Source organism: Typopeltis vanoorti, chromosome 2 (genome assembly GCF_054136105.1).
Source record: "Typopeltis vanoorti isolate ZY-2024b chromosome 2, IOZ_Tvanoo_1.0, whole genome shotgun sequence".
In the NCBI taxonomy this organism is placed as follows: Eukaryota; Metazoa; Arthropoda; class Arachnida; order Uropygi; family Thelyphonidae; genus Typopeltis; species Typopeltis vanoorti.
In genome coordinates, this window is record NC_143550.1 from 86,864,559 (window position 1) to 86,883,796 (window position 19,238).

The following is a 19,238-nucleotide window of genomic DNA, read 5'->3' on the forward strand; positions in this document are numbered from 1 at the left end:
TACATGGTCTCCCTTGCAACAAGTGAATATGAAGATGTTGTACTTGTGGCATTCCACATTTTTAGCCAAAAAAAATTACAGGATAAGTTGAGATCCATAAAAATGTTTACATAAACATTATCCATAAACATTATTACAATGAAGCGTCTGCTTTCAAGATTATCATATCCTCAGATGTTTCCTCCAAATTGCTCCATGATAAATATTTGAAAACTTCAACATAAAATCTTTTGAATATACACATTCAAGTACACAATACCTTCACAATAAAAAAAAACAACCCAATAACATGACCTTAGTTTTACTACACATACACACACATACATATATACAATATGCCTTTTTGGTCATGGGAATGAACAAACTGTTCCAATGTAATCATTTTTGCTTGGTTTTGGAATAGTACCTCTTAGACTTTAATAACTGGAAATACCCACTCTTAAATCCTCGAAAAAAATTTTAGCATTTCAGTTTTATTTTTAATTAAATTCTGTTACACTTTTTAATTTTAATTTAATTTTTCTTTTAGCATATAAATGCCTTAACAAAGTCCAAAAGTATCATGGGGAATGGAAACACCATGATAAACCTTTCTTTCATGTTACACGGTGATCAGATACATTATAAAAAATTATGGAGACAACTACCATGTTAGAGCAAAACTTTAGTTTAATATAAACCAAAATGAACACGCGACGTTTCTACCTTCATATCAAGGTCATCATCTGAAGCATTCACATATATATAAAGAAACAAGCTGCACTACAATCTACATGGTTTGCTAAAGTTACTGACCAACCGTTACAACAATTATTGGCCTGACCTCTGGTGAGAAAAAAAAACCTTACTTCATCAAAGCTAGAGTCCTATTATTATTATTATCTATTAGGTTACAAAATTAAATTGAGTTGGAGAGCAACATGTTTATATATATATATATATATATAATATACCATACTTTGGTCAAACTAACAAATCTATTGAACAACGCATAGAAGAGCATAAGAGAGACATCTCATACAAAAGATCTCATGCAACTGCGTTATCCAGTCATGTTCTTTTTTCAAATAATCCTAATGATGACCAAAAAAGCCACTCTGTATGCTGGAATAGATCAGAAAATATTTTTCGCTGTGAAGATGAGTTTGAAAGGAAAATCGTAGAATCAAGGGAAATCCTACTGTACCCGGTCCACTTAAATAATAATTTAAGTTATAACATCCCAGATAGCCATGCTGCAGTTATTCAATATTGGCGTTCACGTGAACTTGCACGCACAATTGCAACAAACAATGGCACGCCAGTTGGAACAACTTGAAAAATACAACGTTTTTATGTATCAATTATGTGAGGCAATTTGTACCTGTAATTTCCAGTTTGTTTAAATAATTCAATGTTTATTAGTATTCCTTTCCTTTATAAATACCTGAAGAAGGCTGCTATATGCCGAAACTAGTAGTATTTATCATTAAAATCTTTATATGTTATCTCGGTCTTGGAGTCATTAAATCTATTTTTTTCAAATATATATATGTATGTAATTAATTTTTTAACTTGGGGATACTGTATATTAAGGTTACCAAGTAATTTTATAAGCTTGGTTATTTAGCTCCTAATCCCAAGTATGCAAACAATTAAGTTTGTGCCTGAAACATAGTTCAAGTCTAAAGATGGGTCTAGCTACTCACTGAGGAGACCTCAAAAAAGGTTGAAACCGGTCTGAGTAGTGACCCCACCCATAATGTATTGCAGTATACATCTTTTAGTGAGATGTGCTTTACATTATGGGAAAATACTAAGAATAGTGATCAGAGCTTTAGCCACCTTTACAATGAGTTGCCCTAGTGTTATACCATCTTTAGACTTGAACTATGTTTCAGGTGCAAACTTAATTGTTTGCATACTTGGAATTAGGAGTTAAATAACCAAGCTTATAAAATTACTTGGTAACCCTAATATATATATATATGGAGAGAGAGAGGAGTTGAATATCCTCTCTCTCTCTCTCTCTCTCTCTCCCCTTCACATCCTGGAGTTTATTGCATCTACTGCACCTGTAACTTACCTTATATTGATGAAACTGGACGTAATCCCTATCCGTAAAAAAAGAACACAAAAAGACACATTAAATATAACAATTTTGGTGAAGCAGGCCTCTCAGATCATGCTCTCAACACCCTACACCAAATTGATTGGAAAAGTACCTGCTCTTTACATCATACAAAAACCTGGTATGAAAGAAAATTTAAAAAAGGCTGTGAAATTCTGATTAACCACCCTGATCTCAACAATTATCATGGCATAAAAATTCCAAGAATTTGGATGGCACATATTCAGTCTGCTTAGTTTTCAGCATATATATATATATATATATATATATATATATAAACATGTTGCTCTCCAGCCCAATTTAATTTTGTAACATAATAGATAATAATAGGACTCTAGCTTTGATGTAGTAAAGGTTTTTTTTTCTTTCTCACCAGAGGTCAGGCCAATAATTGTTGTAACGGTTGGTCAGTAACTTTAGCAAACCATGTAGATTGTAGTGCAGCTTGTTTCTTTACATATATGTGTATGCTCCAGATGATGACCTCATATGAAGGTTGAAACGTCAAGTGTTCATTTTGGTTTATATTAAAGTAAAGTTTTGCTCTAACACAGTAGTTGTCTCCATAATTTTTTATAATGGAAACACCATGATACTTTTAGACTTTGCTAAGGCTTTTGACATGTTGGGGATGGAGGATATGGGATTGGATTAGACTATAAGAGGCTGGCTGGTTGACAGATATCAAAAAGTGGTATGTGTGAGTCTGTACGATTAAAGTGTTTAGTGGTGTAACCAGAAATCAGTCCTTAGTCCATTGTTATTTAATCTTTATTCATCATAACATATTAATAACAGAATCGCATTGATTTAAATGTCTTCATTTGTAAAATTTGTAAAAGTTTCATAGCCGTTGTCAATAGAATTATAGGAAAACACAAAAAAAGAGAACAATTCAACTGAAAGCACATGATATTATTTGCACTATTCGCCACAGGAGAATAGCTCCATCTGCATTAATAGATATATAAAATTAATTACAATAAAATAACTCAGTTAATAAATTATGTTTAAATATAAACAATAAATTAATTACAAATCAAGAAACACTTGCATGGTGATTATCAGTCAATATAACTTTCCAAAACTGAGAAAGTTTTAGCCACTAATTTGCGTTTGGGTTGTGAATGTGTGTGCTTCACAGCTTTCTTTGTACAGTCTTTTCAGAAGAAAATAACTCATGTGTGTGTAACACTTTGGTTTTGTGTTACTGAATCCTGTGTTTCATAGATAATGCATGGCTTGCTAAATTGGATTTGTTGGGTGCTTTAAGTAAACTGTAATCCCAATGTTCTTCAAGACAAATCTGTGCAGAATGACTAGTATGCCCATAACAACATAAGCCACAAGAGCAGGAGATTCTGCTCCCGGATAAGAAAGAGAAGGATATTTGTTTATTTATAGAGCATATATGATATCCTTTCATAGATATGCTCATCACTATGCATTTAAATAGGGAGTCAGTATCTCTTCCATTTGAAAATACTGAAGTGGTTCTGCAGGCCAGCTGCTAGAGAGTAAATGACATCAAACATGATGGCAGTATATCAGGTGGCATCCCAACCACATGGCAATACTTATATTACTACATTCTCTACCCAACTGCACATGATGGGAGTTCTAATGGGAGTAGTGTTGAGTCCATGAATGAATTGGGAGAATGAACACTATCTGTTTGGTGACCATGCCTATGAGTTTTTCAACTACTTAGTTCACAACTTAGGCCAGAAGAGATGTCACAATATATTTTGTTAGCAATGATCTAACATGAATTCTAAAACTATCAAACAAGTCTATCAACATCCTGGACTTTTTCTTAACCAGATTTCCTTCTAAAATTTATTGCAGATGTCAGTACTCCTCTTGACACCTGTGACCATAACCTTTTCCAAGTTTCCTTTTCTACAACTCAACCTTCACCCAGCCAATTTCAGCTACCATGTCTTTTGGGTACTTCAAAGATACCAAATGAGATGAACTGATGTTTACACCTCGTTATTGTGTCCCGATAACCGTTTCCAATCTCCTGATTCAAACAAGTGCTCTACAAAATAATGCAATAATCCTTTCTGGAATATTGTAAATAATCCTTCATCCCCTACTTCACACAAAACCCACAAGCACTATCCAAGCCTTTGTTTTTCAGCAAACATGCCAAACCACAGATAAAAATTCAACATCTTAAATAGTTCAAGTCAAAACACCAAACTTCACACAAATTAAACATAGCCAGAATGATCTGTAAAAACATATCAGAAAATCCAGTCTTTGACATGGCAAAATGCAAAAAACTTGCTTTCTGCTTCATCAAATTATTATTACGGGCAGCTCCAAGGAGTCCTTAGACTCATTGAGGGAGGCCCAACATCATGTCAAGAACAACTATTCAACATTCACATAGTATCTATCATACTTCACCTTGAACTCATTTACAGTCATGGCACCCACAACAGACTTTGGCAGCTTATTCCACTCATTTACCACTCTCCAAGTAAAAAACCTAGCTCTAACATCCTTGCTAACCACACTCTTACCAAGCTTCCATGGATGGCCATTAGTCCTCCTATTCTCAGAAATATCTTCTGAATTAATCTTATAGAAACCCTTCAGTAATTTGAATGTCTCAATCATATCACCCCTTTTCTGCCTATCAAACCAATTTCTGCAGCCCACAAATCTTCAACCTATTCTCATAAGGTTCATTCCATAGTCCTGCTATTATCTTGGTCATTCGTCTCTGGATCCTTTCCACCTCCTCCCCATCAAGAAGACACCTGGCGCCGATAACTGGGCACAGAGACAAACCTGTTTGTCTCTGCTCGTTCAAGTGTTTTTCAGCAACCAAGTGATTTGATGAGCTGATTTTGCCACTTTTGCGATGTGTCCCCTAAACTTCAACTGCCTATCCACCAACACTCCCAAATCCCTGGCCTCGTCAATCTCCTGCAGTACAGTTCCGCCAATGTGATATACTGCTGCTAATCTGTTGTTTATGTTGTTTATTTCTTAATGGTATATATTAGAACACAGAAAAATAAGTAAATAATTAATTTTGTAATTAAAATGAAAAGCCAAACGGCTAGTTTTCTGGCAACTTAATAGATATTAAAGGGATAAAAATCCTATGTTGTTATATAGCCAGTAAGTGAAACTCAAGATCGAGAACTACGATCTAGGAGTTTCAATGCCGAAAAACTATCAGCGAAGGCAATTCGAAGCAAAGGTGAAGCAAGCTCCCTCACTATTCTTGATATTCTCTCATAATGTAAAACACAGCTCCTAGGAGATGTAATACTGTCATTACATTATGAGGAGAGGTCACTACCCAGACCGGTTTCTTCTAGGTCTACCTACTCACTGATGAGACCTCAAAAGGTTGAAACCGGTCTAGGTAGTGACCTCTCCTCATAATGTAATGACAGTATTACATCTCCTAGGAGCTGTGTTTTACATTATGAGAGAATATCAAGAATAGTGAGAGAGCTTGCTCCACCTTTGCTTCGAATTGCCTTCGCCGATAGTTTTTCGGCAATGAAACTCCTAGATCGTAGTTCTCGATCTTGAGTTTCACTTACTGGCTATATAACAACATAGGATTTTTATCCCTTAAAATAATTAATTTATTAACTTATTGCTGATATTTTGCTGGTGATATAACCAGCATCTTCAGAGCACAAAATACAGTTTGTCACAATACGCAAGACTATAACAACATGGTGTAATCAACAGACTAGTTAAACAAAATTGTAGTAGCAACACAAAGACTAGTGACCTGATTTTGGCACCCTCTATCTGGAGAAAAAAAAAAAAATTGCAGCTATCACATAAGACTAGAGTCCTAAACAGAGAAAAAACCAGTACTAGTTTTTTCTTAAGATGCCTGTCTCCCAGATTTTAGGCAAATTTATACAGCCATATTTGTTGAGATTTGGAATGTGTTTCAGGGCTTCTGTTGCCTCTAAGAACAATCTCTCCAACTTGTAAGAGCCTCTGTGCAGTACTTTTGTGTTCTTCCAGTTGTTTTCACCCCAAAATTCAAAACCTTACATTTTTCCACATTAAATTGACATCCATTCTCCTTAGCCCAGTCCTCCAAACTATCCAAATCATCCTGCAAAATTTTGACATCCTGAGCATTCACTATTGCACTACCTAACTTTGCGTCATCCACAAACAGATGCACAGTTCCTCTCAGATTATTTCCTATATTGTTAATGAACAAAATAAACAGTAGTGGTCCAAGAACAGACCTCTGCGGCACATCACTAGTCACAGGCTGTCTTTTGGACTCTACTCCTGAATAAACCACTCTCTGATATCTCTCCATCAACCACCCTCCTATCCATCTCACAAACACTATATCCATCCCCATATGCTGCAGTTTACTGATTAGAATTCCATGTGGTATCCTGTCAAAGGCCTTAGCAAGGTCCAGTAGAATCACTGTAAACCTGTTACCCTTATCCAGTTCAGCTGTCACTGTGTTATAGAGCGTGAGCAAGTTACTGGAGCATGATTTACTCTTCACAAAACCATGCTGTCCCCCCATACAGTATCCCATTTTCATCTATCGAATCTTGTATTTTCCTCGACTATTTTCTCCAATACCTTGACAACAATTCCTGATATACTGATCAGCCAGTAATTTTCAATAGCAGTCTTGGAACCTCCTTTATGCAGTGGAACTATTTTCTCCCTCTTTCCACCCCCTTGGGACTAACCCAGACCCGAGACTCAAATTAAACAAAATGGTCAAAGGCACTGACAATTCTTTAGTCGCTTCTCATACGACATGAGCTGGTATACGCCAATCCCGCAAATGGGTTGACATTGAGGTTTTGTAACAGACTATTAACCTCCACTTCATTCACCACAATTCCCGTATAAGCTGTTGGTTCTTCCATTTCTGCAATGTCATCACCTGGATGATATACTCTTGCAAAGTGCTCACTCAGTAATTCTACTATATCAACTGATAATCAACTGGTAATTCTACTATATCAACTGAAAATGGTAGTCCTTCCAGTCATTTGCCAAGGTTATTGATCATAATTTCTGTCTTTCATTGTTTATACCTCTGTTAGGGTGTTTATGTTGGGCCCATACACGAGAAGTTGGTTGGTCAACCTATAGTACATTAGTACCGTGTATGGGAAGAAAATTGGAAAATTAGGAATTTGTTCACATTGGATTTTAAGGCCTGTTCAATGTATTTTTTGGGAAACACATTGGATGGAAGGCTGTTCCCAAATACAGCAGCAGTAGGAATGAAGGAGGAGGAAGAGAAACTTCTTCTATGAGTATGGAATTTAACTAAAGGAATGTTGGGTGGTAGCTGTACATTTTAATCGATTTGTTAGAGAGGATGGGAATATTGATGATAGTTCTAATGAACATTTACCATGGAAAATTTTATACGGGATGCATGCAGTAGATATTAGATGTCTGTGAGAGAGTGGTTGGAGTGAGTTGGTAAGAGATAAGTCATTAATCAGTCTAACTGCTATCTTCTGCTGTACTGTATAGAGTGTTTTTTTAGGGAACTCTTAGGGACACCTCCTCAGATGTGCGAGCAGTACCCGACGGATGGACAGATTTGTGATTTGTACAGGGTAATAACAGTTTGGGGGTAAAGTAATAATCTTGAACAAAAGAGGAATCCTAACTTTTTTTTTTTTTTGATGCCAAGGAGGCAATGGTTGTAATGTGTTTATGCCAAAAGAGTTGATGTCAGGGTAATCTCAAAGTAGAGATCTCATCCTGCCTAGAGATTTGGTTGTTGTCAAAGTTAAGGCTGGGATAATATAGTTTTTTTTGTGGGAAATAAGGCCGAACCATGTTTTGCAAGCATTGACACTGACAAGGTTATCGGAACCCCATCGAAGAATGGGGTTCAGATAACCCCATTCAGATAAGAATTTAAGCTTGCTGAGGTTTTTTGCTCTGTGAATTGTGATTGTTTTTTGGTGCAAGATTTGTCATGTGAGGAGGAATGTAATGGACTATCATCAGCAAAACTGTGTCTTGGACTGGTTGTAATTGGAGCAGGTCATTAATGTATAAAAGAAACAAGATAGGTGAGAGGCCAGAACCTTGTGGACCCCAGCATTAGTTGCATAGTTAAAAAATAGAGAACTAAAAATAAAGAACAATGTGCACCCAGTGAGAAAACTGGCAACCCAGTTGCAGAAATTATGGGACAGACCAAATGATGGAGGCTTGCTTAACAGGCCCTTGTACCAGACCTTGTCACAAGCCTTGGAGATATCAAGTGATATCACGATATCACTTGGGATTTTTCCAAACCTTTCCATGACATTTATCCAGAGATGTGTGACATAAGTGAGCAGATCTCTTTTGATCAGCATTGCCAGAATCAATACCAGTGGTCATTTATTGAGTACTTTCAAGATAGCATAGGAGTTGGTTGTTGATGGTTCTCTCCATTTACTGAGGTGAGAGAAAATAGGTGATAATTTGATGGTAAGGATCTGTCACCCTTCTTGAGAACATTTACCAAAATCATCTATGCAGGCATTTGAGGAAAAGTATAATGCCAGGAGATTGGTGTTCTTTGTGGGTGACAATGCAGTAGTGGCAGGAGCAGCACTGGGCAAAAGTTGTGGCCAACTGCTTTGGTCAGAGACCAAAATGTGCAGTTGTCATTTGGGCACGATGCAAATTTACTGCTTTTGGCTCTTTGGAAATCAGATTTTGATGCATTGATTTCTTATAGATGTTTTGGGCTTTGGTGTAAGCAATAAGAGAAGGAAGAGTTCTTGATGATAGCCAGTTGTAGTATGGGTGGTTCTTCATTTGTACAGCCTTGGCACATCTTCTGGAGAACCAGGGCTTACTTAAAGGATGGGAATTGAGTGAGGAATGGAGAATATGTGATTCCATTCCAGAAAGGATTACTGGAATGGAATCAGAAGAGGAAGACGAAAAAAGAGTTGGATGGGCAACATGAAACTTAAAAACTGCTGAAAGAAAGGACAAGAAGCCGAGTGGAATGGAGAGCCTTTGTTCACAAGATCACTAAGAGTCAAAAATGACTGGATGGCACGTAACATGTCTGGTTTGCATGATGAGAAAACCAAGTTACTTGGAGGAAAAATTCTGCCACCTATGCATGCAGCTAGGAGTTGAAAAGACCTTATTCTTCATGATCTGGATGAGACTTGAACTCAGGCCTTTCCAAGTGAGCCTCTGTAGCTCAGTCAGTATAGACAAAGACCTTTGGTCGGAAAGACCTGGGTTCGATTTCCGTCAGTGATGTGAGGAACCTTTATCTGGTCTCTTTTGACTAAAGGTGAGTTAGCTAGTCTCATACAGAGGTGGGGGGGTTTCACCAAGAAACTGGGATTTTTTGTCCCCCAGAACAGGCAAACCGGCCCAGTGAACACACATGGATTATAGTCATGAATACGTCCCAGCTATATGCCGGTCCTGAGCACAGATAAGGGGGGGGGAAGCAACTGTGACCTACCCTGTAAAAATCTCACCAGGAATACTTTGTGGGCAATGCCTACAAAGTCACCTACCGTCAGAAACGACTGAAAGGGAAAATAAGATCAGACCTTTCTAAGTGAAAGGCATCTTGGATACCAACTGAGCCATCATGCTAGAGAAAAATTCATATTTCACATAGCCAGAAATTCCTAAGTGAAGATGATGTTGAACAGAAGAGTTAACATTATAGAAAACAGAAAATTAGCCAGAGAACTCTTAACTGCTCATCCTAAAAAGATTAACTTAAATCATCATGTGCCATAATAGAATTGTTAACACCATGAAAGTTGTCACATCAGATATCGATAAATGAACAGTTGATTAACAAACCAATCAAGTTTGTAGAATGGTACATCTGTCACAGATAAACAATTCTATAAATTCGGTACTGAATACAGAACTCTACATCAAATATTAGCTAGTAGTCTGCCCTGATTACCTATTTTATGCTGATTTTGAAGGAAAGGAAAATCATGAAATAGCCAACTTGTAATCATACAAAACATGAATTGAAAAAGATCAAGTGATCTCTGCAACAGAATGTTACTCTGGTTTTCCCTACAGCAATAAAGTGAAAAGAATGATTATTTATTTCTAAGTTATATTCATGTCAAACACACATACATACTGTATTGGTCAGCTATTATTACAAGAGATTCAAATATTGCCTATGATAAAATGTAGCAATTCCACTGTATTACAAGATTAATACAGTGTGATAATTCAGTAACACTGACATCCTGCAATTTTAAATAGTTCTCCTATTCAACATTCCACATAAAGTTCAAAATGTGTTCGCTGGATGTTTTATTATTACGACACCTTCTTCATGAAGTCTAAGCAAGAGGGCAATCCACACCATAACAGTCACTATTTACTTAATCCATCATCCATACTACACCATCTCCTACCCACTAATTTGTATTTTTGTATTGTACACTGCATGTGTTCTTTGGCTATTAGCCAAAGAACATATGCCTGTATACAAGATTAAATCCCAAATTTCCAGGGGTAAAAAAAAAAAACTCTGGAACTTCCACATGAGATGACTTAACTTACTTTCAAAATGTCCAAATAAAATTCCTCTAGTCATAACAAGAATTGAACTCAGGTCTTTTCCAAACATAAAGCATGTTGTTCTATCATTCTTTGAATTGTTCTATGGAAGACTTTTTCCACTTGTAATAGTAATATTGTCAATAGCTGGATGATCTTAACAGCCAATCTTTATTTATAATATGCATATAATATTCAATATGGAGGAGGGGGGGGGTAATTAAAAATGAAATCTAAATCAATCTAGTGCAGATGGTGTCATATCAGAAATTGAAATTCTTTATTATGTCACTTATGCTGTTTACAAAATGATATGTAATTAACTTTCTTTTTATACATATTTTCAAAAACACTTCTTGGCATTACATATCAGTATATTTTCAAATGAATGGTCTCATATTATCAAAAATGAAAAAGAACCTTTCTTAAAAATTTAACATCCTGCCATCATTTTCCATTCATTTGTCACAATATGAAAATGGGATAGCTAATATTCCAAATTACAAATGCAGGTTACTAAATAGTTTAAGACTTAAAAACAGTTTTTCTTTCTTGTTTTATATTTACAAATAGACCCACACCATACCACGAAGGCTTTCAAAACCAGATCTGATATATTAGAGTTAATCATTATTCCCATAGTCTCCTACATCTGTATACTATATGTGTTCTGGTAGGTTCGCCTGTTTTACTGAATGCAAAACCCAAGTTTCTGAGAGAAAAAAATCCTTCTGCCACTGTATGAGACTAACTGAATATCCCTCTGCAATCCACTGACAATGTCATTGTCAGTGGATTGCAGAGATGTTTTATGGAAAGGCCTGTGCAGCTGGAACAGAAAAATGCCAAATTCATGATAAGAAGTAGCAGGTAAAGAGTTGCCTTACTGCTGAACTACCATACTAAAAAAGATACAGTAAACTCTAATAGGATCTACATATTGTATATTATCATTTAATAATGAGAGAGGATGTGAAAAAGCTCTTGGGAGAAAATTTTTCTCCCAAGCCTTCAAATTAAAATTAAACTGAGCCTCCATAGCGTCCCACTCAGTATTGATAATGCTGTTTGAGTGAAAAGACCTAGTTTTTTTGCATCCTAGGCAAGATTCAAACCTAGGTCTTTTCAATCAAACAGCATTATCAAAACTGAATGGGAAGCTATAGAGGCTCAGTTTAATTTTAATTTGAAGGCATGGGAGAAAATTTTTTTCATTTCCTAGTGAATGTTAACTATTATCAGAAAAAAGTCATCACCAAGCTAATGCAATTAAAAGATTGAAAAACAAAAGGTTCAATCAAATGTGATAACTACAGTATATATGGTTTAGAATCAGTAGCTAATCCATTGTTGATGTCTGATGAATTTTCCAACTGAAGTATCTGAGTTCAAGTTTTTACTTGGTAAGGTAACAAGCCTTGAGCAAAACCCTCAACCTGGAGGGCCAGGGTATTTTTCTTAGTTTGGCATCCACCTCTTGACCTATCCAGCTAGAGAGGCCCTATCAGTAGCTTAGCTAACACTGGCATAACTCTTAAGGTCATTGTGTGTGCAAGCCTCCTTATCACATAAAGATGAAGATACCACTAAGGATATTGGATACCAAATGAAGTGCATAAATACATATCCAAAGGAAAGAGAGAGGGAAGGGAAGGAAGAACAGCTGAAAGATGGAAAGGCCTGTGAAGCTGAAACAGAAAAATGCCAAATTCATGATAAGAAAAAGTAGCAGCTAAAGAGTTGCCTTACTGCTGAACTACCATACTAAAAAAGATATAGTAAACTCTAATAGGATTTACATATTGTCTATTATTATTTAATAATGAGAGAGGATGTGAAACAGCTGTTGGAAGAAGTGAAAAAGAAGAGTGAGAGGGTGAAGTTTGTGAGTCTGCTGCCATTCTATAATAGAAGTGAAAAGAGAGCAATGATGGCTAATGAATCAATATGCAGGTTATATGGAAGGAATGATGCACAGTTTGTGGACCTATGGCCTGAGTTTGATGGACAGAAAGATTTGCAGAATGCTGATGAACTGCAATTAAATGGATTCAGAGTTAAAATGTCTGGCAAGAACTTTGTTCCGTGAGAGAGTGAAAAAGTGCAAATTCAGGAAAACTAAAGCAATTAGGGCAGATGCAGAGGGGTGGGTGGGTGGGTGTCAGTGTATGTACATGCCTATGAAGCAAATGAATAAGTGTATGAATGAACAAAAAAATGCAGAATCTGATCTCTAAGGCAACAATATCGAATGGAATAGTCAATTCAGGGTGTAAATGTGGTTGGGGGGGGGGGGGGATGTTTCTAGATACTAATGCTAGAATCATCAGGAATAAGCAGGAAGAGTTTTTGGTTGGTTAGTGCAACCTCACCAAAAGTTACAGGCATCAATGAGACTTGGCTAACAGCAGATGACAGTTCATAGGGACAGAATGTGATGGATTTAGTATTTTCAGGGAGGATAGAGTAGACAGGACAGAAAATGGAGTACTGGTGATGATAGCATATGAATTGCAGCCAACAAGTAAGAGTCAATCAGGCAGATGGCAGTTCTATTAAGCCAATCTGGTAATGGAAGTGCATGTGCAATAATAATAATAATATATTCCAAGCAATTTTTTCACATGTCAAGAAACCATTTCTGATCTATATGAATCCTCTTCTGTTAATGGATAGAAAATATGGTCAACTCTCTATAGCAAACACCATTATTAAAGCAAACTTCTAAAAAGTCACAGATAAAGCCCCATATTAAAAATCATTGTTAACTTGTTGACTGTCATTGGCCTAATGTGTAAACTCACAGCCAGCACCATTATTATTATTATTATTATTATTATTATTATTATTATTATTCGTGACACCTCCAATGAGTCTGAAGACTCATCGCGGGAGGACACCTATTGTACAACTCTCCATCTCCACCACTACACCGAACCCCTACTACCAATCATCAACATCGGCGCCACTGGCCACTACCACAACCACAGCTGGCATTTTTTGTCTGTAAATTTCGTGTGTTCTGAAGCGCCGATTTTCTATATGCAGGATGAAAAACCCGAGTTTCTGGGAGAAAAAACCCTGCTACTTCCATATGAGATCGGCTAACTCACCTTCAATTGAAAACGTCCATACAAAGATTCCTCCTGTCATGACGAGAATCGAACTTAGGCCTTTTCCAATCGAAGGGCGCAATGTACAGTCATTCTTCCAATTGCGCTACGGAGATGCTTATGTTGTTATACTGCCAATACAATATAAGATAACTGATAGTTAGCATTCTAACATAGACTGCCAACTACTTATCTCACAGTTGGTAGTCAATGTGTTAAAGAAAAAGTTGCTACAGCAAACATTCCATTATAACAAACTATTCCTTAAATCTCCATTAGTTCACTATAGGAAGAGGAAACTGTATAAATTAAGTAATAATGACAAGTCAACTAATACAACCTATCATGTTAATATGAAATAACTGTACACAGTCTTTCAACTTGTTTACAAAGTAAATTATTCTAGTCAAGAAATTATATTCTTGTTTTAATAAGCTTGGATATAGGTTTAAAAGTATACAATGCCCAGTATAATTATTAAATAAATAACACCATGAGAGCAAACTCAGATGTCATCAAGGTATTATATATTAAATTTAGTTTCAATCTGAGCGAATGAAAAGTCCCTACTTAGAACAAATACCATTAGCAGATATTAATTCATCATTAATAGTTATTATTACCATGTTAAGGTAATATGATTTGGTCTTTTCCAAATCAAAGCACACATAATGCACTGTTATTTTGACTGCACTACAGGAATTCTCTTCTTTTCATATATACACTATTACATTACTCACATCATAATAATAATCATTTGGACATATTTTTCAAGTGTTCATCAATAAAGATTCAGACAGATCTAAAACAACCTTCGTGATAATAAAATAAAATATATGTATATAAGACTGATACAGTCTTCAAAAAGTTAGTTATGGCTAAATGGCCTTGCCTCCTCTCTTAGAGGAATAAATGATGTTTGCTGATTTATTTTTTAACTATATATATATATATATATATACACACATGTAGTATAATGTTTTTTGTGACTCCCACCAATGGAAGGTTGTAAACCAATAGTATATGGATGGATTAATCAGTGCCCTTTTCTCCTACTTTTATTAATTTTACACACACACACACACACACACACACACACAGTCATGGGAGATTACAATTCTAAATTGGGAGTCAGGAGGGACGATAATGAAACATGTAGGAAAATATGGATTAGGGTTTAGGAATGAAAGGGGAGACAGGCTGATCAACTTCTTGCAACTGACTAACTTCAAAGCTATGAATACCTTCAAGATGAGACCCAAAAGAAGATGGACTTGGCTGAGCCTGAATGAGACAACAAAAAATTAAATACTTTATAATTTCTTCAAGCATTTATATCTTCAAAGATGTTAGTGTTTTAAACCATATTGGCATCACCTCTGATGGCAGAATGGTGAGAGGGAAAGTAGAAATACCAGTGAAAGCTGAGAGAATTGTATCGCAAAAAAAAGAAAAATATTATAAAAGCTGAAACACTTTACACAAATAGGGATACCTTCAAGGTATCAGTAGAAAAGAAACTTAAAGAAAATATCCAAATGATATCAAAAACTGGCATAAGCACTGACGAGGAAAAAGAAAAAATAAGAAACATTCTTACTGAATCAGTAAACTGGAAAATTGATAAACAGCAAAATAAAATTTAAAAGAAAATAAAAGGAGTCAGACTTGGAAACTATCAGAAAAAAAAAAAAAAACTTAGTGAAATGAAAAATCTGTTGATTGCAGAAGGGGGAAAGATGAACTATTAAAATAATAGTAATAAATAAGGCAATAAGGATAAATATAAAGATATTAAGAAAAGAGAAGATGAAATTATCCAAAAAATCACTAATGAAAATAGAAACCTGAGAATTCTAAGAAATAATTTCAGATGGAAGAAAGAATATTAAAACTCTTGAAGACCAGAATGGAAGAAAATTATTTAGCAAACAAGAAATCACAGAAGCAAAAAAGTTCTATATGAATCTGTATAAAAGTGAAGATAGAAAGAAAACCCCAGAATCAACAGAAAAAAATGGACTTTGACAATACCTCTGATATACCTCCATTAGAACTCTTTGAAATTAAAAAAGGATTAAAACAAATGAAAAACAATAAAGCTGCTGGAGAGGATGGTTTAATAATAATAGAGATGATTAAAGAAGATGAGGGATATTCTAAAACAAGAATTGAAAATCCTCTTCAATAAATGCATTAAAAAAGGAGAAACACTCGAAATATTGAATAATACAAACATTATTTTACTGCATAAAAAAAGGAAGTAAATTAAAACTAGAAAATTATAGATCTATTAGTCTACTATCTCCACATGGCCTTCATAGATTTTAAAAAAGCTTTTGATTGCATAAAATCATCATTAATAATAGAAGCCCTTAGAGATTATGACATTGAAAAACAATTTATTGGCATAATAAAATATTATGAAAATGCCAGCAAATATCATTCTCAATAAAATAAGCAAAAAAATTTTAACATAAATCAAGAAATAAGAAGAAATAGCAAGGAGACACCATTTCTCCAAAACTCTTCACATTAATACTGGAACACATGATGAGCAATTTAGAATGGCCCAATAAAAGAGTCAATATTAATGGAATTAACCTAAGATTTGCTGATATTCTTATTATTGCAAACAATATGAAAGATTTAAAAGAAATGACAAATCTAACAACTAAATCACTAGAAATTGGATTAGACATTAATTTTGAGAAAACCAAAAAAGGATATGATGAAAACAGCATTATTAAGATAAACAATAAAGAAACTGAAATAGTACATAGTACATGAATATGTATACTTAGAAAAATTGTTAACAATGAAGAAACAAGGAGTCATGGAAGAAATAAAAAGAAGAATAGGAATGGGATGGTCAGTTTTGGAAAATTGAAGAGATTTTTAAACAGCAAAATAAAACCTGAGAACAGAGCAAGACTGTTCAACCAATGCGTATTGTCTGTCATGACATACGGAGCAGAAACCTGGCCAATCTAAAAGGAAATTATAGATAAAATAAGAAAAAGAAGAATGGAAAGATGTCTGCTAAACATAAGACTATTAAAGATAAAATCAAAAATGAAGAATAAGAGCTAAAACAAAATTTTTAGATATTGGAGAAAACATACTTCAAAAGAAATGGAAATAGGCAGGACACATTGCAAGACTCAAAGACAATAGATGGACAAAAGTTTTACTGGAGTGGTAGCCATATGAAGGTAAAAGATCTGTGGGAAGATCCAAAAGAAGATGGTCAGATGATATGGGAAAACTTGGAATTTCCTGCAACAAGTTCAGGATAGAAACAGATGGAGAGAACTGGGGGACACCTTGGGTCACATCAGACAATGAAATCTAAAAACAATCACAAACATCAATGCCCACAGCAAAATTCAAACCACTGCCCTACTGGAAAGCATACATACATACTTGGCCAACCAGGCCAGCAACAATATTAGGCAATATGCAAATAAAATCAGGGAAATGCATCTTATTATAATAATTTGGTACTTCAGCAACTCTGTACTCAAGGTAAGTCATAGCTTCTAGGACATACTATATCTAACTGCACGATTCCACTTCAGGACTACAAAAAAGTAGGATGACAATCTTATGATAGATGAAAATCAACAAGATTTTCACAAACATCTGTCTTTCAACGGGAGAAGTTGTTTATTAGTTTAACAGCTCCTATTAGAAGCTATTAATTTAGAAGTTTAGAAACTGTTTAACATGAAAACATGGAATAAAGTATGTTGCTTTTTTCTGATGGGAATTTATAAATTATAATTAGATGATGTCTAAGCACAGAATGCATCACACACTAATAAAGTAAATGCATTGTGTAAAACAAGAAATGCAAATTAGAGACAATCTAGGAACAGAAAGTGTCTTAGTATATGCATTTAGAGGTTGCACAAGAAGAGTTAGTAAACACTGTTGCTGGTGTTTAGCAAAATTATGTGATAATTGAACTGAACAGATATCATGAAGTTGAACTGCATTTTCAGGGATATGCTGATGTTAAAGCTATTATTAATACATACATTTTCAGACACACTCTTTGCAAAGTAATGCAAAAGGTTCTCAAAACTACCTAAAATGGTGTGAGACAAATGCATTATTAGTATACTCTGAAATTATTTTAATTCTCTTTAATTTTACAGAAGGAAGAAAGAGATTTAATTTAAGAGATTTACATAAAGCTTTTCCAGATCAAATATATGGGGGTGGGGGTATATACTAGAGAGCACAAATTAGAAGAAATATATAAACACATGGCATCTGAAGGTTTATAAAAAATAATAAAAAATAAAAATAAAAAAAAGTTTGATAGAAATACTGGAATTTTCTCTAAACATCGAGATTGTTGTTTTGTAAGTTACAATACCTATAAACTTCACTGTATGTACTGCCAAACTTAACTATTCAAAAAAAAAAAAAAAAATGGGTTCACTGAGCATAATAAGAGCAAAGTCACAATGCATCAACTACGATGAACCACTACACATATACGAATTTCTGATTCCTCTATTATAAAAGTTACAAAGGTTTGGAAATAAGGAAATGATGCACAATACGAGGATATGTACTCGGGGAAACTTTCTCTCGAAAAATAATTCTCTATCTTCTCCCCTCCGTTAGCTAAAGAAGGCTTAGCACTAGAGATGACTGCAGCGAGCCATAATTATTAACAAATAAATATCTTTAAAAATGAACTAAAAATAACATCTGCATATAGTTTCCAAAGTAAAATGGAAACTGTACTGATTTAGTAATACTATGAACCACAGAGTACATAAATGTAACTGACTACAATGATTGGTTACACGAGTAGAATAATAAAGTCGAATGATTTAAAAAATTATGTTATTTACTCGTTGAAAAAAGTGTACTAATCAATTGACAATAATAAATAAATATATGAACAGATAAACACTGCACATACTACAATACAATGTGTATATACATATGAGTGTCTAGATAGATATTTATATACATACTAAAGAAAGAGAGAACTCAGTACAGGTGCTTTTCGTACAGTACAATAATTTCTTTCTCTCGATCTATATATTTCTCACTATTTTTCCTTTTTTTTTTTTTTTCGTATCAACTTCGTAGTTTTTAACAAATTTTCAAAACATTTCTTCGACACAAAGATAAAAACAAAACCACGTTGCCTTGACACAGTACTTTCTAACCGGCATGCCCTTCAAAGGATTTATAATCCCTCATTCATTCTAAAGTATTCATTCTAAAATACTTTGAAACATTGAAAGCTGATCCTAACGCTTTCTTAGTTACAAAATATTTATTTCTTTGAAATTAAATAATATAATTTAAAAATAGACCATGTGTAATTAAACTATAAAAATAATAATTTTCATGAACCGAGAGAGAGAGAGAGTGAGTGCATGTGTGTGTGTACATTAAAAATACTTTTTTTTAGT

At 34.7% G+C, this 19,238-nt stretch overlaps 1 protein-coding gene across 1 annotated transcript in view; it reads right to left on the bottom strand.

Moving 5' to 3' along the window:
* LOC150109226 (protein arginine N-methyltransferase 6-like) overlaps positions 1-18,965 on the bottom strand; it is a 333,254-nt gene extending 314,289 nt beyond the window's left edge. Inside the window, exon 1 of the mRNA XM_090412246.1 lies at positions 18,792-18,965. The gene's annotated coding sequence lies outside the window, so the exon portion shown is untranslated. The remainder of the gene's footprint in view (positions 1-18,791) is intronic.
* Positions 18,966-19,238: the final 273 nt, after the last annotated feature.